Genomic DNA, 23,982 nt, shown 5'->3' with positions numbered 1-23,982 from the left:
GGGAATGGATTTTTCTTTTTTTAAAGGTCTTTTAAAGGTCACAAGAGATTTAGAATGCCCTTGAAAACATACAGATAAATTATAAGCTTGCAAATTAATGTAATAATATTTATTTAATAATCTATCAAACAATGCTGAATGTTTTTAAAGGTATATACATTATATTCAGAAAAAACTTATAGAAAAAGACACACCAGATCCTAAGGAGAAAATTGGGATTGCAGCTGATGGCCAAATGGGATTTTGTCTAATTCATGCTATTATAAAATTTTATCTGGATCATGTATTTGCATATTATTTTTGCAATAAAAAATAATAATATTAAAAGAGGTAACTTGAATGGAGAGCAGCTAGGAAGCTCTTGTAATAGTCCAGAAAAGAGATGGTTAAGACCTGAAATAAAATGAAGACAGTGTTGCCTAGGGATTGAGAACCAGAGCTCTGATTCTAGACTGTTTGGGCTCAAATGTCTGCCCTGACATTCACTAGCTGTGTACCAGCTGGATAGATTACCTAACCTGTTGTGTCATGGGCATTTCATCTATAAATGAATATGTAAAAAAAATAACGCCTACTCATAGAGTTGTCATGATAATTAAGTGGCTTAGTCTGTGTCAAGTGCTTAATACAATGGTTAGTAAGTCCTCTGTTAATACTGGCCACCATTTTAGAGGGGAATAGACAGGATTGTGTTGGGAGGAGTGGAAAGCGATGAATAACTGAAGATGCTACTACCTTGGATACCAAATTGATGCTGAATATTTTGTCTTGTGCATCATCATGCTTTTATGAGCATCACTTCCCACGGGTTGCCCTGAGGTCATAGTGGTATAGAATGTCGTAATGTCTCTCTATTAATTCTATGGCAGGTACTGGGAGTTGGTTTTCTAATTATGAATTACAGTCTGGAATGAGATGATTATATCACTTAGCCTCTTGTCTAGTTCTCTAATTAGTAAGTTGGTAACCATATCACTTATCTTTAGTGCTTGGATACATTTTTTCAATTAATAATGTGACAATACACATTTCAACAGACATACAACATGTCTTCTCCACTTTTCCCTGCTTATTCTAATGCATTTTCCGTCTCTGATAAATCTGCTCCCCTAGATAATGTTTTGGGAAAACAAGACAGGTCAAAGGAAAAACATTACCTCTCAAAGTCCAATTGTGTGAAAACACAAAGATAAATATCACTCAGGGGGCAATGGGGGCTGCTGCCACTCTGGCACACTGTCTATCTCTCTGAATTATTTTAAGGATTCAGTCAGGAAAAGTATGCTTTAAGAAAATATCAAAGACTGTAATATAAGTATTTAATCTGTTGGCTTTCAATTTGTCATTTTTTTCTATCCCACATGAAAACACTGTAGAGAAAATTCTAGATGGCTACATTTGAAAAACCAGCTTTTGCTGAGTTCATATTTCTCTTCAGTTTTATCTACCTGTCTCACCTTTTAATTTACTAACTCCGAGTAATTGTTTAAGTCTTGACATTTTATTCTCTTCAATTTTTATAACTCTGCTAGGATAACTGCCAAATCTTTGGAAAAGGGTGAATATTTAGTTTAGATGTTATTCTCCCTTCTCTATCCAATGTATATCTACATGTTTTTTTTTTCTCTAATTATGACCCTCAATGAAGCTTTGATGGCATTAAGGCCTTTTCACCTGTGCTTAGGAAGCTCTTTGAGCCTTTCCTGAAGATCTTAATGTGGCTTGTGGTTGCCTTGATTTAGGTCATAATCTAGTCCATTTTCTAGCCTGTATCATGCATGCCTGCTTAGTTACTCAGTCATGTCTGACACTTTGCAACCCCATGGACTGTAGCCCACCAGGCTTCTCTGTCCATGGGATTCTCCAGGAAAGAATAGCAGAATGGGTTGCCATTTCCTCCTCCAGGGGATCTTTCTGACCCAGGGAATGAACACACATCTGCACTGTAGGTGGATTCTTTACCGGCTAAGCCATCAGGAAAGCCTAGCCTCATAGGTAGATCTAAAATAACGGAATTCCATGGAATTTGTGCAGGCCCATATTCCAGGTCATAATGCCTTTATGCTGCTGCTGCTGCTGCTGCTAAGTCACTTCAGTCATGTCCGACTCTGTGCGACCCCATAGACGGCAGCCCACGAGGCTCCTCCGTCCATGGGATTTTCCAGGCAAGAGTGCTGGAGTGGGTTGCCATTGCCTTCTCCAATGCATGAAAGTGAAAAGTGAAAGTGCAGTCACTCAGTTGTGTCCGACTCTTCGCGACCCCATGGACTGCAGCCCACCAGGCTCTGCCATCCTTGGGATTCTCCAGGCAAGAGTACTGGAGTGGGGTGCCATTGCCTTCATACTCCCTACCATAAGAAAAAAAGTTCTTCTGTTATTGATTATTTTCTTTGTATTATTTATAAATCCGGAGTATTACTTTATACATTTCTGGGTTTTCACTTCTACTGGATTTTTCTCACTTATATATCAGAAGATATCTTAATATGTTATTATGAATTTGAGGTTGTATTCTCAAATGAGAAGGTATTGATATTTTGTGAAATTCTAAAGTGTGCTTTTAAAAAAATAACACTTTACTGAGGTATAATTGGCATAAAATAAACTGTACACATTTCAAATGCCCAACTGGAAAACAACTTTTGAGTAACAAATTCAATTCATTTTCCATAGGAACTCCAATTTAGGTACCAGCCTATCTTTCTTCTTGTCTTCTAAGCATCTGAATTACTCATCTTCCAGTAAAGTCCATTCTTAGTCCCTGTCAATCAGGTTTTTTTCTCATTCCTCAGGTGAAATTGCCGTGGCAAGACTCCACTGCCAACTCCAGGGGACATTTCCCAGTCTTGTCAACTTGGAGTCTTTGGGACTCTTTCCATCATTGGCCATCCTCTACCATCTTGAGAGTGTCACTTTGCTTGGCATCCACAAGAACACACTCTTCCGGTCCTTCTCCCACCACAAATATGGTCCCTCCTCATCTTCCTTTCCCTCCCTGTCCCTGAAGTGCTGGCAGTGTCAAGGCTCTACCCTTTGCTATGCATCATCTCGACACCTGCACTCTCCCTGAGTGAGCACGTGCACTCAATTTGTTATCCTGAACAGATGCTGACAAGTTACAGATGAACAATTACAGCTTAAACTCCTTTTCTGACATCATATCCATACACATAAACTTCTTATTGGACATTTCTACTTGCATATACCTTAGGCATACAAATTTAGGATTTTTAAAACTTACTTCATTATCATTTTTCAAAACCCTTCTCTTTCTTCTCTATTCCTTGGCCGAAGACATAGGCCTTTTCTTTGGGCAGATTACACTGTTGGCGGGAAAACAGTGTAGAAGTGTGTGAAGTGATCACAAACAAGCTTGAGTTGCTCATGCCAGTTCGGTATGATGAAGCAGCAAAGGACTTAGAAGTAGTAGTAGTGTTAGTCGCTCAGTCTTATCTGACTCTTTGCGACCACTTAGACTGTAGCCGGCCAGGCTCCTCTTTCCAAGGGATTCTCCAGGCAAGAATACAGGAGTGGGTTGCCATTCCCTTCTCCTGGGGATCTTCCTGACCCAGGGATTGAACCTGGGTCTCCGGCACTGCAGGCAGTTTCTTTACCATCTGAGTCATCACGGAAGCCCAAAGACTCAGTGGTACTACACAACTGTTTGGGGAAGAGAACCCTCGAGACAGGGAAGAACGAAAGGATGCAGAGTATTCCGAAATGCAAGAATGTCAAAATGAGGCAAGAGATGTCAAAAAAGCCTTCACAGAGCCCACACATCTTCATTCCTTCATTTATTCAACAGCTGCCTGTTGAGAATTTTCCATGTGTTGTGAACTCTTAGGTTCTGGAGAAGCATTAGTGGAGAAGAGGCAAGACTCTTGGTCTCATGGAGCTTATGTTCTAACTGGAAGAATCAGACACTAAACATGTAAAACATTAATAAAAATATAAGGCTTCCCAGGTGGTGCAGTGATGAAGAATCCACCTGCAGTGCAGGAGATGCAGGTTCTATCCCTGGGTCGGGAAGATCCCCTAGAATAGGAAATGGCAATCCACTCCACTATGCTTGCCTAGAAAATTTCATGGACAGAGAAACTTGGTGGGCCACAGTCCACTAGGTCTTAAGGAGTCAGACATGACTGAGCACGCACACACAGTCATAAAGATAAAGCTTTAGAGAGAAGCACTCCTGGGCAATTAATAGTGTAATAAACTAGAAAATGCTAGAATGGTGGGGAGGAGCCCATTAGAATTTAGGATGAGTGAAACCTTTCCGTGATGTTTGAGCTGTTTGTTGAATGAGTAAATGAATCTTTCTCTCTTCTTTACCTCTAAAGAGCAAAAGGTTTCAAAACTAAATTGAATGGTTAAAAGGAACCCACAGAGTGAATTTCGGGCACTATGAGTTTTTTTAAAGTCTTCACAGCAAATCCAGAACAAATGTTTCTCTGTTTCACTTTCTTTTCTTCAGAATTTGAGATAAGATGTGGACTTACTGGGCTTGTCTCTCTCACTCAAATACTGTGTTTGTGCTTCGATGCTGAGGAAACTGAAGCGTTCTCAGTAAAGAGACCTCTGTCTGGAGTGTCTGTGGTGTGAAATCAGCAGTGTGCGGATGTTGGCCTCCTATTTATCTTTGATGGTATCCCCAGATTCTACAGTTTCGGCAACATATAAGGAAAAAAATAGAGGTCTTTGATTTATAAGTGGCATCCTGCATGTTTATTCAGGGAATTGAATTCAAGAAGCTCATTTCTGGGAAAACAGCAATAATTAAGACAAATTCACATAAAGGTCTTACCTTCTAGCAGAAGGAAGCAGACGATAAACAAGTAAACAAATAAAAATAAAATGCCAGAGTGATAAATACTATTAATAAAATAATGGGAGGAGGATAAGGGGAGAGAAAGTCATGGAGAAAGCAATCTTAGAAGGTATCTCCTGGGACAGGGGTCCCTAACCATTTTGGCACCAGGAACCGGTTTCAGGGAAGACGATTTTTGCACGAACTGAGGTGGGGACGGTTTGGGGATGACTCAAACGCATTACGTCTTTTGTGAGCTTTATTTCTATTAGGATTGCCTCAGCTCCACCGCAGATCATCAGACACTAGATTCTGCAGGTTAGGGACTCCTGTCCTGGGAGGTGTTGTTTGCATGAAGACCCAAGAGGTGAGAAGGTACCAGCCACAGGTGGGAGAAGTAGGCCTGCAAACCAGCTAAGAGTCTGGTTTATTCAGCAGAGGGATTATTTCTCATTTCAGTACTTTGCTGTTTATACCACATGACTTTCGCAAACATGACATTTAGACCAGAAAGGGAAGTCCATTTGACCTATAGATCTCTTATCTTAAGGATTTGTTTTTTCTAAAGTTGTCTTATGATCTTGAATGAACTGATGTCCTCAAAAAGTACATACTCAATTCCATTGTTGGAGACAAGATTCATAAAGACTTGATGTTCCACATATTTAGTTTTGCTATGGAAGCAGCAGAAGGATAAGAAAAGGTAATACAAAAGTGGTCCTTTATGGTCTCACTGACTTTAAATTCAGTAAAATAAAATGTAAAAACATGAATGTGTACTTGGTAGAGGGAGGAAGGAGAGCATCTCTCCTTGAAGGTTGCTTTTCCTAAGCTCATGTCTCTGCTCCACCACTGGAAAGCCCACAGCTCCCCTTGGCAGTTATAACTTTTCCCATGAAATATGGAAAAAGAACTAAGCCTTGCTACCACTGAAGAGAAGCCAGAAGCCATTAGTCTTTGGTTTTCGTTGCTTTTGGTTTCTGTTTGAAGATGCTTGCTCTTGGAGAACGCATGATGCTGACCTGGGGAATTTTTGCTTGAGGTTTTCAGGTGGCCCAGATGAACTGGCTGATGAGACAGAAGTCTTTTCTTTAAAAGGCATTTTAGGGAGAAGACAGGATTTGGAGTGTGAGCTTGGGAATTGAGTCCTGTCACTGTTATACTTGCTGTTTGGCTTTCAGTGAATCACGGAACTCATCTTCTGGGACAGTGAGGACCGGGCGATGAGTCTGTGTTTGGTAATTGCAAGACACCTTGAAAATATTGCTTATTGGTTATTACTGTTCTCATTATCATTGTTTTTATTCTCCTGGTAGACTTCTCCTCCCAGTGACTCATTTTACTCAACAAACTTAACAATCTGAGGTTTTCTGTACCATCCTGTTTGAAGGAGTGTGTCCTAATTAATTCAACACACAAATATTTAAATTTGAAAAAAAAGAAAATTAAATATTAGAAGGTGTTAACAAAACAGGTGAGGCATTAATCTAAGATGGGTTGGGGAAAAAGGCAGAAAAAAAAGCATAACTCAAGAGTTAAAATAATGTAAAAGAGGGTGTGAAGGGTGAATTCTGCCAGGAAGAACCGTGGATATGTGGTGGCTTAGAGAGCACTCAGTTACTGTTACACAGAGGTTAACAGACAGAGCAAACGCCTGGCCCGGAAGTGGCCTGACCGCCTGTGCAGGGGCAGGCGTGGGACCAAGTGGGCGGAACGTCCAAAGCGGCACGTACATCTGTGTCTCGTAAGTGTGGCAGCATCAGCCTGTGCTTTCCCAGTACAGCTGTCAACATCACAGGGCCAAGGGCAGGAAGGAAGGGCAAGTCCCCACAGGCCCAGTGATGGGGCAGAGGAGTGAGTGATAATAACAGCTCCTGGCAGCCAGGCAGCAGCTAATCAGGACCAGAAAATCTGGTGTCAGTAGCAGGGTCCCTGAAAGCTTTCCCACCATCACTCCATCACTCCCAGATCCACAGCCACACTCACACACATGCATGCGCACACACACACACAGACAAACACACACACACACACACACTGCCCCCTCTCCCTTTTATTAAAAGTGACAGCTATTTATCAAGCATAGCCACAAGAGTCAGAAGGCCTGTTTTGAGTCCTGGTTCTGCCATCTATGGGCTGTGTGACCTCGGGCACATTTCTCAAAGCCTCTATAACATGGGTCTGCAGACTGCAGGGTTCCCCAGGACAGGGGTGCTGAGAGGAGTCAGTGAGATCATGTACAGGCAGTGCTGCAGAGCTTGGCACATCATAAATACTCAGTAATTAGGATGCATGAAAATGGAACCAGTGCTGGAGGCAAAACTGGGCCCACACTTGAGAATCAAGATAGTTCCCACAATAAAGATGTCCTTGAACTTGGAACAGCAGCAGGACTTTGTTCATGCTGCGTCTCAGGGGATGGGGTGAGTTACCTGTATGTCTGGCCTGCCTGCCTCAGGGTGGGTCTGTAGATGGGCACAGGGTTTGTACTCCAGGTGAAGGGCAGGAAGAGGGATATAGGCTCTGGAAACCTGGAGGTACTAGTACACTGCGAGGCAGAGGTGTGAGTCTTCTAGAATGGAGGAAGGCTGTAGCAGGGACAAAAGCACATAGGCAGGCCAGGAAGCCAGAAAACAAGGGCTGAGAGGTCAGGGGACCGCATCAGGTGGTATCAGTGAGCCCATCCGGGCGTACAATTCCAGAGAGGTGGAGGTTGGCTGAAAAGGCAAGCAAGCTTGAATGAGAACGCTTCAGGATCTGAAAGGCTTGAGTTAATTGTTGGTTTAAGAATAGATGATGAAATGAAAGTGAGGGAGAAACTAAATGAGCAAGAGAGAGCCAGATGGACGGAACAAATCTATGTAGGAGAACGAGAGGGATCACCTAGTTCGGTGGATTTACTTTTGGAATGAAGGAAGCGTTCCTCTCCCAAAAAGGAGGGTGAAGGTGTAGAGGAACAGTGAGGTAGAGAAGAGAGAAGTTGATGGAGCCTGTATCTGGTGGCCTCAATCTCAGGAGAAGGAGACAAAGGCCTCTGGTGGGGAGGGTGGGGGCCGTGAGGCAAAGGCTTAAGGAAAAGTATCAGATAGTGCCTGGGGAATTTGCTAGGAAGCCAGCTGAAGATGAATCCCTCCCCTCTAGTGACTTCAGCATGTCTGGAATGCACCTAGCCAGGCTGCCTCATAAGGAAACTGAACGTTGTCTGTACCCACGGCCTCAAATAGCAAAACCAAGCCCATCCTCCCCTGCTCCAGCTGATACAAAGCGCCCCCACCTACTGTCCCCACTTCCTACCACAAACTCTCCCCTCCACACCCACTGCCCTCTGCAGACCCTGCTCTCAGAGGCCGCCCAGGCAGCCTGGAGGCCATGGCCCCTTCTCTCAGTTCTCCTTCTTATTGCCGTCCCTAGAGAATAAATATCTTCTTTTCTTCTCCCTTACCCTTCCCTTACTCTCGCTCCCTTTCTCTGATGTCTTCAATGTTTTTGTTTAGACCAGTGTTTCTCAAAAGTGCATACAAATCGCCTAGGGAATTTTGGTAAAATGCAGAGCTTAATTCTGGAAGTCCTGAGAATCTACGTTTGTAACAAGCTTCCATGTGATGCTGGTGTAGCAGGCTTTTGTGCCAGTTCCATGACACTTTTCTAATTTTTCCCTCATCACAGTTAACACTGCTGCTGTTTGTCCCACCGTATTTTGAGCTGTTGAGGGGGTGGCATTGGTATCTTTGTACATCTCTTTATTCTCCCAAGTGCCTGGAGCATTGTCTTGTTGCTGGTGCCCAGTAAGTACCTGGGATTCATGACATATGCTGGAAATATCTACTTTGTGTTAGGGCTTTTTTTCTCCCACATTTTTTGTTTATTACTATCTCATTTCACTTCACCTGAAACGTGTCACCTCAGCCCTGGGCCCAATGTGTCACTGGAAGGAATCTCCATACTAAAATGTTAACTTGAACTATCACTTATCTCAAGAATATTTGAAAGAGAAATATCCCATTAGAGGTCAATGTCTAACATACCATATACAAATCATCTATGCAGTGTTTCTCATGTTCCTCTAGGTAATTAATTTCATAGTGTCTTGCTGAGTAACAACTCTCCTGACGATATCTGAAGCATGGGAAAAGCATTCCTACCATACAATGTTATTTAGAATTTTCAGAAACTGAAAACCCCTTACTATCAGAATGGTATGTGTTAAGTGTCGCTCAGTCATGTCTGACTCTCTGCAACCCCATGGACTGTAGCCCTACAGGCTACTCTGTCCATGGAATTCTCCAGGCAAGAACACTGGAGTGGGTTGCCATGCCCTCCTTCAGGGGATCTTCCCAAGCCAGGGGTCAAATCCAGGTCTCCTGCTTTGCAGGTGGATTCTGTACTGTCTGAGCCACCAGGGAAACCCATGAATAATGGAGTGGATAGCTATCCCTTCTCCAGGAGATCTTCCTGACTCAGGAGTCAAACCCGGGTCTCCTCCATGCAGGTGGATTCTTACCAGCTGAGCTACCCAGGAAGCCCTCAGAATGGTATGCTGCTGAGTCGCTTCAGTCGTGTCCGACTCTGTGCGACCCCATAGACGGCAGCCCACCAGGCTCCCCCGTCCCTGGGATTCTCCAAGCAAGAACACTGGAGTGGGTTGCCATTTCCTTCTCCAATGCATGAAAGTGAAAAGTGAAAGTGAAGTCGCTCCGTCGTGTTCGACCCTCAGCGACCCCATGGACTGCAGCCTCTAGGCTCAGGCTCCTCCGTCCATGGGATTTTCCAGGCAGGAGTACTGGAGTGGGGTGCCATGGCCTTCTCTGCAGAATGGTGTAGGTACTTACAATTCTTCTTTTGCCTTTGCTTCTGAATAACTTCCCACTCATCTCATAACCTGGAGGGGAAATTTGGTGATTTGGGCTTCACAACTTCCCCCCTTCCCGCCCTCCTGGAACTTCACTGAGCATGCTGATTTTAGTTCTCCCCACGGTCCACAAAGCATCATGTAATGTGCTCAGTCTTAGAAAAGGGCAACAGCAACAACAAAATCCCTTCTAATTCTTCCCAGTGAAATTCCCACCTGTGTTCCACCCGTGCTTCTCCTGAGGGTTTGTGCTGCTTTCTGCTCCAGTTGCTGCTTTTGAGAATTGATAGACCTTGTGATGAAAGCATGAGCTTCCCAGGTGGTGGAGTGGTAAAAAGCCCACCTGCCAATGCAGGAGACATAAGAGACATGGGTTCAGTTCCTGGGTTGGGAAGATTCCCTGCTGGAGGGCATGACAACCCACTCCAGTATTTTTGCCTAGAGAATCCCACAGACAGAAGAGCCTCGAAGGCTACAGTCCATGGGGCTAGGGCTTGACAGAGTTGGACATGACTGAAGCAACTTAACATGCACGCACGTAATCGATGCATAGTCAGCTCTCCACCTATGACTCCCCTTCAGCCAATTCTGATGCTGCTGGAAAGGGAGGGAGCAGTCAGTTCATTTTATAGAGGAGGTCACTTATTTTAGTTTTCTTTATCATCTGAAATATGGCTTGCTGGAAGGATATTTTTAACCCTCTGTGAGCCTCTTCATCCTAAGTGTCTCTCTGCCCTCTCAGTCCTCCAGCTTATGATCCTCTCTGTGGTACATGCTTCCATGACTGTATTCTCAGGAACTGGATTCTCAGAAGGGATTCCAAGACCTTTAACACTTAAGCAGTAAAGACATATTTGAAAAGAGGGGTCTTCTCAGGCTCTTGAACCCACTCTGTGTAGCCAGTCATTCCTACGTGTATGTGCTAAGTTGCTTCAGTCATGTCCCACTCTTGGTGACCCTATGGACTGTCGCCTACTAGGCTCCTCTCTCCTTGGGATTTTCCAGGCAAGAATACCGGAGTGGGTTGCCATGACCTCCTCCTGGGGATCTTCCCAACCCAGGGATCAAACCCGCCTCTTTATGTCTCCTGCATTGGCAAGTGGATTCTTTTACCACTAGTGCCTGGGAAGCCCAGTCATTCCCTACACCTGTGCCTAAATTGCACTCTGACCAGAGGAGACCATCTCATTGAATGAATCATAACTTTGGGATCTACTAGTCACAGTAGCACCCACTCCAGTACTCTTGCCTGGAAAATCCCATGGACGGAGGAGCCTGGTAGGATGCAGTCCATGGAGTCACTAAGAGTCGGACACGACTGGGCGACTTCACTTTCACTTTTCACTTTCATGCATTGGAGGAGGAAATGGCAACCCACTCCAGTGTTCTTGCCTGGAGAATCCCAGGGATGGTGGGGCCTGGTGGGCTTCCGTCTATGGGGTCGCACAGAGTCGGACACGACTGAAGTGACTTAGCAGCAGCAGCAGCAGCAGCAGTCACAGTAGCATCAGGTAGGCACAATAAAATTTCTGACTGTGGCTCTTTCTCAGACTACTTAGAGCTTCCTACCTTGAACCACTGATGTTTAGAGCTGAATGTGATGTAGTATGTAGGGCAATTTGCCAACAGAATATCATAGGTTGAGACAGAGAAGAACTCTATTCTTCAAAGAATCCTTGCCAAGCATCTCAACCTTCCAATGTCCACCTTAGTTTTTATTCCATTTACTTTAATAACCATTTGCCCTTAACACAAAACACATGCATCTTTGTCCATCAGTCTCACGCTTTATGTGATGGGGGAGGCTGCCACTCAGCCATTTAAAAGGACCTGTCTTTAAAAAGGACATGTTCAGGGTGTGGCCAAAGGCTCATCTGAAACTCTAGAAATTGTAGGTGGAAAGTATTTCACGGGTTGTTTGAGCAAGCCTGCCTGGGGGAATTATAAGAGTCCAGAGCAATAACTATCATGTAGGCTATTTCAGAAATTAACTGAATGGGAAAATAGATGCCATCTGACTTGCTTAGTGTAAGGACAGGGAGCATATGGGCCCAAATTTGGCTTCAATTTCGCTTTGAAGTTAATGGGCGTGGCAAGTGCTTATCTCATTGTGACACTTGGACCAGCATATTTTGCACATTCAGGATTTTGTTAATGAGACACAGTGATTATTTTTGTTTTGTACTCTTCCCCACAGACTGTAAAAATACCCTTTGCTCAACTCTGTCTAATCATTGCATGTGTCAACAGTCAAAGGTAAAGTTTAGACAATGACAGAAGATAAGTTTATGGAGCAATAACCCTGTTAGTTGGTATAAAAGAGCTGTTCCTGGAAAAAAGATTTAAGTAATCGTGAACTTCAGTCTGACTGAGAGGGCCTCAGTAGCTTGGTGATCCTAACATAACCATCTTTGGTCAGGTTGGTAGTCAATGTAGAAGTGAGGGGTAAGTGGGAAGGTGCAGTTGATGGTTGTTTAACATATAGAACATGAGTCTCATGTTATTTCTTTCAAGGTCAAGTTTAAATTTCTAAGTCTGGTGTCTCTGTCCACCATAACACTCACTGGTCACTTTCTAAATCAAGGTCTATTTATTAAACACCAAATACCTACTAAATTCTAGATGCTGGGTTGGACCTTGGAGAGTCAAAAATAAGTGTGACCAAGCTTTAGGAGTTCTCTATGGAATACTGAATCCCTTCACCACAGTTCACCTGGAATGTGATTCACAAACTTACTCATGGACTCATCACTGTCGCTTTTAAAATAGTGTTGCCTGGATCTCTCCCCAGATACGTCAAACGAGAATCTCTGGGACTGGGCTCCCAAAGCTGTGTATCTCACAGGTTCTCAAGACAATTCTTTTTTTTCCCCACAAGACAATTCTTATGCTGCCATCTCTGCAAGAGTCTACAGATCTGAGTTTGGGGACTATCACGTATTTTGCTTATTTGTTACATAACAATGTTATTATGCACATTTTATTGATTGTCTTCTATGTCAAGCTCATACAACCTGATTTAAAATTACTTAAAGAACTATGACTTCTAATCTTCTCAAAGTCAATCATAGTATTGTGTTCAGACCTTTAATAAATCAGCATTTTTTAGCCCTGAGTGCATTCTAGAATTTTTTGGAGCTTTTTTTTTTTTTTTTAATGCTGAAGCCAGTCACTACATACCCATTATGTTGGAAACTCTAGACACTGAGTCCTGGGTACTGACATTAAAACATTTCTCCAATTGATCCTAATATGAATCCAGATTAGCAGCCCCACTGGAATAAATCTTTGCCATTGATGATAATGAGCATGATGAACCCTTATCTTCCTGGAACCAGCATGCACTTTTGATAATTCCCTCCATTTGTATAATTATCCTGAGTGTTCAGAGTGCTTTCATCTTTCCACATGAATCTTGTAAACCCCTGGAAGAGGCCTGAGAGATGTTCTATGCCAGATGTCAGCAAATGCTTCCTATAAAGGACTAGAGAGTAAACACTTTAGGCTTTGTGAACCGTGTGTCACAACTATTCTGCCATAACATGAAAGCAGCCATAGACAGTATATGCATGAGCAGGCGTGGGTGTTCCAGTAAGCGTCATTTCCAAAACAGGTTGGAGCTGGATTTGTCCCTCAGGCTGTTATTTGCTAATCCCTGATCTACACCAACACTCTTATTTTACAGACGAGGAAATTGAGGTCCAATCGCTGATGTGATTTGACTCAGATCTTACAGTTAGAAAAAGGCAAACATAAGCCTGAAGTTCAGGTGGTGGTGTTGTTTTGTTACTAAGTTGTGTCTGACACTTCTGTGACCCCATGGACTATCAAGCCTCCTAGGTTCCTCTGTTCATGGGATTTTTCCAGACAAGAATATTGGAGTGGGTAGCCGTTTCCTTCTCTGGGGAATCTTCCCGACCCAGGGGTCAAACCCGAGGTTTCTGCCACATCTTTTGCATTGGCAGGTGGATTCTTTACCACTGAGCTTTGGGGCCTGGGAAGCCCCCAAGTTCAGATAGTGAGGCTTAAAAAAAAGGCAAACAAACCCAAACGATGATCTACAATCAGTGAATAGTGTTTTTAAAAGGTTTTCTCATCTTTGCCTTCTATGTTCGTATGGATTTGCTGTGTAATGGTGGCTGCATGTGTGTTTATTCCTCTACTCTGGCTGCAAGCTTCTGGAAACTAGAGCCTGAGCTTGTTCTGTGCTGTGTCCCCAGAGTCCTGGGGAATTGAGTCTATCAGAGCCATGCACTTGGAGCTCAGTTTCATGTGTTTATTTTTAAGACATCCTGATCCTGGCTGGCTCATCAACTTCCTTGACTAACTTTTGTTAATATCTAGCTTACCAGGCTTGTGCTCTTTGTAACTTCAAATAACATTTGCATAATGACAGAAAAAGTCTTGAGGTTGTCACAGTGGATAAAGCAAAGGTCAAGAGTATAATTACTTTGAAAAAGTCCACCTTCATGTTTTGCCAAAAAATGGTAAGAAGTCAATGTGAACACTATTCTCCCTGATATTGTTTGCTGTTCACTTTTTCCCCCTGTCCAGGCATGTGGGGCAGTATGTTTCTCTCATATGTTACATCCAGAACTGCCTTCCCACCCCCGGTGCCCCAAACCACTGTGCAGACTCCCCAGCTTAACCTTGAGAGGCACTGTTTACAGTTGGATGAACCTGGGACTCTCCCTTCTTGATTTAAGCTTAGCAAATGGACAAGAAGAACCAGCAGAACCTGTACAGCAATTTCAGTCTATAAACAAGCAATCCAAAGGGAATGAACGTAGATATTACTTTATGACCGCAATTACTGTCTTCTCTCCCAAGGTTGTCAACACACCAGGCTGAGCAGTGGCTTGAGAAAGTTGCTCACTTCCCAGGCAGGTTTGCTGGTTGGCGTGCAAATAACACCATCCAGGGTGTTTGCTTAACTCAGGTGCAGTGGGCTATTATTTTATGTCCTTTACTTTATCAAAGCATATGTTTTTCATACACATATACATGTTCCTTCACACACACACACCGAGTTGCTAATGTTGCAGTATAGAAAAAGAGCAAGACAGAATGTATGGTCTTACAAACGCAAAAAACTTTTAAAAGATAATTCATACTGGGGAAGAGTGGGTCAAATGTTTGGGAAATAAATGAAGGCGATTTAGCCATCAATACAAGGTGTGGCTCTAATGTCATATAATTTGCAAAGCCTCTGTACAGAACCATGTTATTTGACTTTTAAATTCTGTACCCTGATAAATAGTTTGAGAGATATAAAAAAAAAAAATAGATGACATGGTTCCTGACATCTACTAGTTGACAATCATTTGAGGAGAAAGGGCAGTGCATATATATGTCATTGAATGAATGAATGATTGATGTACACATATAAAAAAATGATGAAGACTCCCAATGAATGAAATAGGTGATACCTTTTACATGAATTCAGAGGGGAGGATTTTCTGTGTGGAATGGAATGGCTAGGAGATGGTATTTACATTAGGTCTTGAAGGATGGATTTGGATAGTAGAAGGGAGGTGAAGACCATGCCAAGCTGGACGGTGAATCAATAGCCACATAAGTGAAGTGTGCCATCTGTTTGGGGTAGTGCATTTCATGATGGTTCCTTGGTTGCAGGGTAAGGTGGAAGTGGCTGTGGGAAATGAATAATGCCGTGGTAAAGTCTGTGGGCTTGGATTCAAATCCTCGCTCTGCCATGCTTCATGTATAACTTGAGAATAGTGGTTTAATCTCCCTAAACCTCAGATTTTTCTTCTATAAAACTGGCTGATAAAAATGTCCATCTCTGAGTTATTTTGCAGATTAAATGAAATCATCTATGTTAAACTGTGCAGTGCTTGGCACACAATAAGCACTCCATCAATAATAACTATTAAATTATGGCAGAGCCTGGAGGTCAAGGCGAATTATAATTTCCCAGACAAGTTGGTACTCATTCCTTTTTAGACATCTGCTGTGACCTAAAAGTCTCTTCTCAGACTGCCACTTCTTTTCATTCTTGTCTGTGATCCAAGCAAGGTCATTCCCATCGTGGAGAGCTGCTCCAGGAGCTCTTGGTAGGACTCTGAGAGTAAACACCATGAGTCAGGACTTTGAAGCACTAATCTGACTGCTATGACTGACATGTCCTCTGGGCCTTTGATTATCTAAATTCAACATCTATAAAATGGCCTTTGATGCGGATATAGGGAGTGAGTCAACATCACCCCCACCATCTTCCACTCCCTGAAAGGTATAAAATTCTAAGTAAGAATAATATTTCTCTTTGTGTACTTTATTGCATGTGTGCTAAGCCTCAACAAGGAATTAAGAAAGAAAAAAATAGTAAGCTAGGGTGGGAGTATTCAAAAGAACCCATACGATGTCCCCTTAAAGAAGAGGTTTATAAAAGAGGAAACTGAAGCCCAAATCATGGCAACCCACTCAAGTATTCTTGCCAGAACAATCCCATGGAAAGAGGAACCTGGTAAGTTACTGTCCACGAGGTCACAGAGTCAGACTCAAAGAAAGCAACCGAGCACACACGCTCAAAGCCCAAATGGTAGATCTAGCATGCTCAGGGTCACGCCAAGCGGGAGATCTCCTGACGCAAGTGGGAGGGCTCCTTGTTTATCCTACTAATCCTACTTGCTGATTTATAGAGTATTGGCTGCTTTATTTTCCCAATAATTAGGACCTTCAGTTAGGATTGAGAGTAACTCTCACTATGGGGTCCAGAAAGACTTATGCCAAGGAAAGATTATACCTGGAACATTTGTTATGCAAAATGCTGCCTTCCTAAGTAGAGAGATCCCACAGACAGTGTTCCCTCCCTGGAACTGCCAGTGTGTCTCAATTGCCAGAGCGTCTCCACCAGCCTACAGACATGGGCTGCTCCCTTGATGAGCTTGTTATGGCTGTTTGATGGCCATGAAATACCATTTAGGAGATGGTCTTTAATGTCTTTTTGTTGTTGATCCTTAGCCTTCATGGAGCCTGAGCCTCTGAGGAGTTTGCTTTCAGGCCATGTGTCCAGAAAGGGTTTCTCAGTCTGAGTCTGTCCCTTGCTGGTTGCTAGGGCCAGGGTGTGCTGGTTACTGCTCTGTTTCCCAGCAGTGCCAGCAGGATCTTTTTCTTCCTCTCTGTGCCTCCAAAGCAGTTCTTCTGGGGTGGCTTTGTGTGTGCTCCTGCCTGGGGATGAATGGTGAACGGCCTGGGCATGTATGCATCCTGCCCTTGCCCTTGTGTGTGAGTCTTTGGGATCTGACTTCCAGGGCAGTTGCAGTTTGGCTACACCCCAGGGCATCCTCTTCAGAGTTGGCTATTTGTCCTGTGCTGTTTGGGGAGCCTAGAAAAGTCCCTTGGGAAGCTTATCAGATGGTCTGATGAGAATAGTTTCTCAGAGTCAAATTGTCATTTTCAGTATCATCTTTGCAATTGGGTTTCTCTTCTAAGAAAGACATAAAAGATAAACAGACTCTTTTCCAAAGAAGTATGGACTTTGATCATGATCGTTGCCAGGAGCTTCACTGTGTAAATACCTCTCCTCCCACAGTCATGTGGCAACCTCTCTGTTTGCTTTGAACCTGGGTGAGACCAGGTGGCTTTATTGATATAATCTTCCCCATCCCCTCTCCTTTACTTCTCACCCTCTGCTCTCCCTTGACCTTTCTGATTCCCAGAGGGTGCTAGGGTAGTACCCTCCAGAATGGGTTGAGCCAGATAAGTTTCTGAAGGTATCTGGACATCTAAAGACTCCTGGAAGTCACAGTGACCACATTGTGCTCAACTGTTTCCAAGAGAGACAACTCAGGCCTGAGGTCCAGGAAAACTTGACACAATAATGACCATTAGCAAGTACTGAGCAGCTGCTCTTTATCAGCCCAGAGGTCAGAAGTATATAGGAGTTGTATTAATATTATTTGATGTTCACAACATTCCAAGAAAATTATTTCTTCTATTATTCCCATTTTATAGATGATAACACTGAAGCTCTAAAAGCTTAAATGAGTTGACTGAAATCACATCCATTGTGGTTAGTGTTGGTTAATCCATAGTTAGCGATGGGGTCAAAATTTGGTCTCCAGGGCTGTCAGACCCCAGAGGCCATAACCTTAACCACTGTGTTATACTGATTTAGTTCTGGTGCGTGGTGGCTATTGCCAGTTTTAAGAATAAACTATATCTAGATATAAATAAAGCACAAATATTCCTTTCAAACTCCAAAGGACAAGAGGTCATCCTTGTGACTTTAATAGGAGGCATAAGACAGGTTGTAGAGTGTTTTGGGTAATTCTACGTATCTTAACACCTGTTCAGCTATTTTGGGATTCAGTGGTGGGGTGAGGGGAACATGGGGAGGGTGAGGTCATTATTGCAAAAGCCATTTCCTGAGAGCGCGACTTCAGGAAATGCTGGAGCGTTAAAAATACCACTTGTGTGGGAGCGTGGTAGAAGCATGACTCATATTCGGCAATTGTGTCCATAGGTCACAAAGGATTTGGGGAACACAGGGGATATTCATACAAGATTGTGCTTGTAGGCGGTTCATTATGAAATTTTTAGTAGGTTGAGCAGCATGGTCAATTTTCAAGAAGAGTGACATTTAAGATTCTCCATGAAAATAGTGTGACTTGACTCATCCATTTATACATTGATTCACAAACCTCTATCGTCCACCTACTCCATGCAAGGCCTTGTGCTGGGTGCCTTGAGGGGACCATAAGAGAAGTCAGCATGAGCCCAGCTCTTGGGCAAAGAGCTTAGGAATTGGTAGCAGTGAAACAAGATGCTTTCTTTAACTCTTTCTTTGCTCCTTGAAGCCTTGATGAAAGGAAACCAGTCCTTAAAGGAAAGAATTTTGCATTATTTTCCAACACAAACTTTAAAAACCAGGTCTGGTAGCTCCTAGGCCTTCTGAACAGGATGTTGTGATTGTGAAGAGGAGAGAATCAGGAGTTTGGCATGGTTTACACACCTTTGATCACTTTAGGGTAAGTCAGGGCAGAAAGGATAGGAAGTGTTCATTGCTTATTTGAAGTGTGCCCAGAGAATTCTTCTTGCTTTGATAGTTTAAAATTATACTTTATATAAACTTTGAGACATACTAGAGTACAATAATATAGTGATGACCCATGAAACTATATCCCAATGTAAGTACCAGAATGGTATCAGTAACTTGCAACTCCCTGTGTGTTCCTCCTTTAGCCTAATGCCTCCCTCTCCGCTCCCCTCCCAGAGGTAGCCACCACCTTGAGTTGGCATTTGCCCGACAGGGTTAGATATTTCAAGTCAGCTGTACATGATGCTGTTATATGAAGGAACACTGGAGAATTCACAGAGAAATAGCTTGGTGATCAGGGCCTGTTTTGCCACTGCTGGTAGATCTGTGACTAAGTTGCTCCCATACAGACGTTCAGTCTACGCACAGATGCAGTTCCTCTTGAAGGGGCTTCAGAGCACAGGACTATGTGTATGGGCTGGAAGTGTGGGTTATAAGTACCGACGTCTGGTAGATCGGTCTTCATCTTTAACCTCCGTTAGCATGAACCAGCTGTATGACCTCAGTCTAATAGCATAACCTCTTTGAGCCTCATTGTAAATATAGAGATGAAGGGACTTCCCTGGCACTCTAGTGGTTAAGAGCTTTTAAATGGTCCACATTAAAAAAAAAAAAATCTTTAAGGAAATGGAGCTGAAATGAGAAGAACCTGCATTTCAATGTGGTGGTAAGAATTAAAAGAATAAATGTGCAGAAACTGCTTGGTTAGTACTCAATTAAAGGTAGTCAGAGTTTCAATTCAGCTCAAAGGAAAACCTAAATGATTCCTTGAAATACCATACAGTGTGCTGGTTATTGTTAAGGAAATATACAGAATCTAAATTTGGTCGTCTGTGTTATTTCTCCTTTTGCTTTTTAGTTTTTCTCTTTTTTAATGGTCTTTCTCTCACCGTCTACCATTGGATCTTAACATGTTTGCCAATGTTTCATATAGGTCATCAAGAGAAAAATAACTCAAACGGTAAATGTTTTTTTAGTCAAGATGTGATATGATAGAATGCTAGGTTAAAAGCATGACACTTTTAGTGAGCAAAACTAATACAGACAAGGGAGTTCCCTGGTAGTCTAGCAGTTAGGGCTGTGTTTCCTCTGCAGGAGGCATGGGATTGATCCCTGGTTAGGGAGCTAAGATGCTGCAAACAAACAAACAAACAACAACAACAAAAACCCTAATGCAAACTAAATGTAACCAAAAGAACTGATTTTTAATCATTTCTATGTTGGTGGCATTGGATTAGCAACATTTTGATGGTTTAATGAATTCAATTAACTTTTTCAATTATGTTAATCTTTAAAATTTATAGGTAGCAGTGCATGAAAGGAAAACAATTATTTAAAAAGCCTTTTTATCTGTTCCCTAGTAAGCAAAGCTTTTCTTACTTTTAGAAACGTTTTGGTTCTGAATCATATGTGTATATATGCTGTGCATGTGTGCATGCATGCTCAGTGGCTTTAGTTGTGTCTGATTCTTTGTGACCTTAAGGACTGTAGCCCGCCAGGCTCCTCTGTCCATGGGATTCTCCAACCAAGAACACTGGAGTGGGTTGCCATGCCCTCCTCCAGGGATCTTCCCGACCCAGGGCTTGAACCAGCATCTCCTAAGTCTCTTGCATCGTGGGCAGATTCTTTACCTCTGAGCCATGGGGGAAGCCCACATACACGTCTGTGCTGTGTGCTGTGCTTAGTTGTTCAGTCATGTCCAACTCTTTGCAACACCATGGACTGTAGCCCACCAGGCTTCTCTGTCCATGGAGATTCTCCAGGCAAGAATACTGGAGTGGGCTGCCATGCCATCCTCCAGGGGATTTTCCCAAGCCAGCGAGCGAACCCAGGTCTCCGGCATCACAGGCAGATTCTTTACTGTCTGAGCCCCTAGGGAAGCCCATGAATACTGGACTGTCTTCAGGGGATCTTCCTGACCCAAGAATCGAACCCGGGTCTCCTTCATTGCAGGAGGATTCTCTACCAACTTAGCTACCAGAGATGCCTGTATGCATGTCTACCTATGTATACATGTATGCGTATGTGTACTTACTTAGTTTTCCTGTTCCTTTTGCTAGATTTGACAAAGAATGTGATTTTCAATTGTGAATTGTTACCTATGAAATACTTGGGAAAAAAAATCTTAGAGACCTTTTGGAATTAACTGAGCTTATTCATTCAACAAAATATTCAGCAAATATTTATTGCATAGGTATTATGAAGTATAATTTTAGGGGCTAGAGATGGCTTATAAATTCCAGGAGACGTGAAACTGAAGATGCCTTTTGTTTTCTTATGTGATAGTTTCCAAGTTGTATTTTAATCACAAAGTCACAAATACATTTAAGAACTATTCATCTGAATATCCATTTATAATAGAAACATTAGAAATTTAGGAACAGAATAATGGATTTCCTTAATAGATAAATATATGGAATATAAAGAATAGATGGGATTGAAATGTGTCTACCTTATGTATCAGTGCACTTTACATATAACATCTCAGTTATTTCTATGGCTGTAAGAGATAAATATTTATATCAACTTATTGATGAAGAAACTGAGAGACTGTGGATTTGTTACGGATTCCAAACTAAGAGAGACACCATCAGTATAAAGAAAACTTCAAGTCTTATTCCAAAGTCTCCTTTCTCCTGTTAGAAATGTCCCTATTTAAATCAGTTAAAAAAAAAAAAAGATAACCTTTCTAATACGTGTTAAATATTGTTTTGGAGTTCTAGTCAGTGCAGGAAGATACAAAAATCAGAAGAACTAGTATTTGAAAACAAAATAAAATGTCATCTTTGCATACTGTGATTGTATACTTTTAAAAACTAAAATCAAAAGTCTAAAAAAAAAACTCTAGGCATCAATAAAGCAGAAAGATGAATGCAAAATAAATACATACAAATCCCAAAGAGCCTTTTATCTCAGATCAGAATAATGAATAAGAATCTAAATTATTTGATAATATATATTCTTATAAGGGAGTTGCATGTTTTATTTAATGTAGACAAAAGTGTAAAACTTTACGAATATTAGAAAGATAACATTAGAGAACACCAATGGAGAGATAAACAATTATCCTTGAAAGTGATGATAAATCAGAAAGACTTCTATTTAATTCAGTCAATTTATAGGTTAGACATAATCCAACTCAAAATCTGAATAGGATTTTTGAACTTAATGGTGATTATAATTTGTTTCTTCAAAAATACATATCATTTTGGAGCACTTACTATGTGATGGACATTATTCTAAATGTTTTACATAGAATAAGCACTTCACATAAAAACAGTATCTTTATTACCCCCACTTTACAAATAAGGAAACAGAGGCCAATAGAAGTTCAGGTAACTTACCCAAGTTCACATGATGATTAGTAAATTGCTGAGCCAGGGTTCTGAAGGCCCACGTGCATGCACCACCATGCTCAGCTAAGAGCACTGACTAGCACTTTGAAAAGTGGAACATTAAAGTGGAGCTAGTCTTTTCAAATAAGCATGTGACAGTGGTGGTTTAGTTGCTAAGTCATCTCCAACTCTTGCCGTCCCATGGACTGTAACCTGCCAGGGATCTCTGTCTATGGGATTTCCCAGGCAAGAATACTGGAGTGAGTTGCCATTTCCTCTTTCAGGGGATCTTCCCAATCCAGGGATTGAACTCATGTCTCCTGCATTGCAGATGGATTCTTTACTGCTGAGCCACCAGTGAAGTCCTCAGTGAGCATGTAGATAAATGGAATAGCGTAGTCCAGAAATAACCATATCGTATAGAAGGATATAATAAATAACAAGAGACATCTTAAATGAACAATGAATGAATTATTTAATCTACGTTATTTGAGATTCATAGCTAGCATTTTTTTTGAAAAAAGAAATCAGCTTCCTAGCCCAATTTCATACCTCATGATCAAAATAAGTTTTGAATGGCTAACATGATAGGTAAGAGAACATAGCGGAACAGATAAGTTATTGCCTGTCAGATGTCTGGAGAAATCATTATTACTGTTATTGTTATTTTTTTTACTATGAAGTGACAGGAGAAATCACAAAGGGAAAGACTGACACATTTGGCTGCATAAAGACTTTTAAACACACGCACAACAACAAGAACAAAATAACTCAGGTCACCAGATGGGAAAGGATCACATCAGACATGACAGAGGCCACCATCTGTGGTGGAAACCCTCAAAGGAGAAGCGGAAGCAGTGGACTGGTCCTTTTCTCCATGCTGAGCTTTGGGAGCACAGAAGACCCGCTCTCAAGCGGGAGCAGGGCTTGTGTTCTGGGGATGCACCCGGGTGTCCACATTGGATGTGGCCTGTGCACAGGGAGGAGAAAGCTGGCCTGCGGCCTGGTGAGCTCTGGCAAGGCTCTGGGGGTGCTGGCGGACTGGAGTGGTCCTCGGGTAGGACAGGATGTGGCCACCCAGAAATGTTGTATCTAGGAAGGTCTTTGACTCCAGAGGAAGAAAAGAAGGAAAAACTGAGAGGATAGAGTCTGGATGTGGAATGAATCAGGAGAGCCAGCCTAGAAAATCCACCTCACTGGCAAGGAGGGTAACTGCTTTCATGGGCAGAGGAGACGGTAGATTGGTATTTCCCATTGTTTCTCCACTGGAAAATGGGAGGTCTGTAAGCAGGAGAAACAGGACGCCATGGGAGGTGGATTTTTCTTAGCTGTAAGTGAATTCTTTATGTGGCGATGACAGGACAGTGATTTCTAAGGACAATCCCAGGACTCAGGAGGCCACGTGGGAACGTGGAGGGAAATAGAAGCTCTGAGGCATCTCATGAGCTTTCACATCAAGAACTCATTTAATACATGGAAAAAAAAAAGACATGAATAAGCAATTCATGCAACAGCAATGACAGCCAACTAAGAAACAGAACACAGATCACCTTCACGAGTACCCAAGCACATGAAGCTGATACAGCACTTCAGAAAAATGACTTTTTGTCTGATAAACCAGCCTCCTTCCGCTAAATCTAAGCTCAGAGCTGACAGAGAGTTTTGGATTTTATTTGCTGCTCTGCGACACCCCTAAGAGTGATTAGTCAGAGTAGATACTCAATAAATATTTGTTAAATGTAAAAGACAACACTTAGCTGCCCTGTTTGTGGCAAAAGCTTAATAATTCAAATGTTGCTGATGACATGCTAAATTGGTTCAGCATTTGGGAAAAAATAAGAAAACAAAGTCGTGTTTCACTGTACATATGCCAATGTTCAAATCTTTTGAGTCCATCAGTATGCTTTTGGGAATTTGTTCTAAGAAAATAGTT

General features: G+C 42.3%; 1 long non-coding RNA gene across 1 annotated transcript in view; it reads left to right on the top strand.

Annotated features, from left to right (window-relative positions):
- LOC133247224 (uncharacterized) overlaps positions 1-23,982 on the top strand; it is a 174,503-nt gene that overhangs the window by 136,631 nt on the left and 13,890 nt on the right. The gene's annotated exons all lie outside the window — the stretch shown is intronic.

Source organism: Bos javanicus, chromosome 5, assembly GCF_032452875.1.
Source record: "Bos javanicus breed banteng chromosome 5, ARS-OSU_banteng_1.0, whole genome shotgun sequence".
NCBI lineage: Eukaryota > Metazoa > Chordata > Mammalia > Artiodactyla > Bovidae > Bos > Bos javanicus.
The sequence above is the reverse complement of the archived record's forward strand: the minus strand, read 5'-3'. Positions and strand labels throughout refer to the sequence as shown.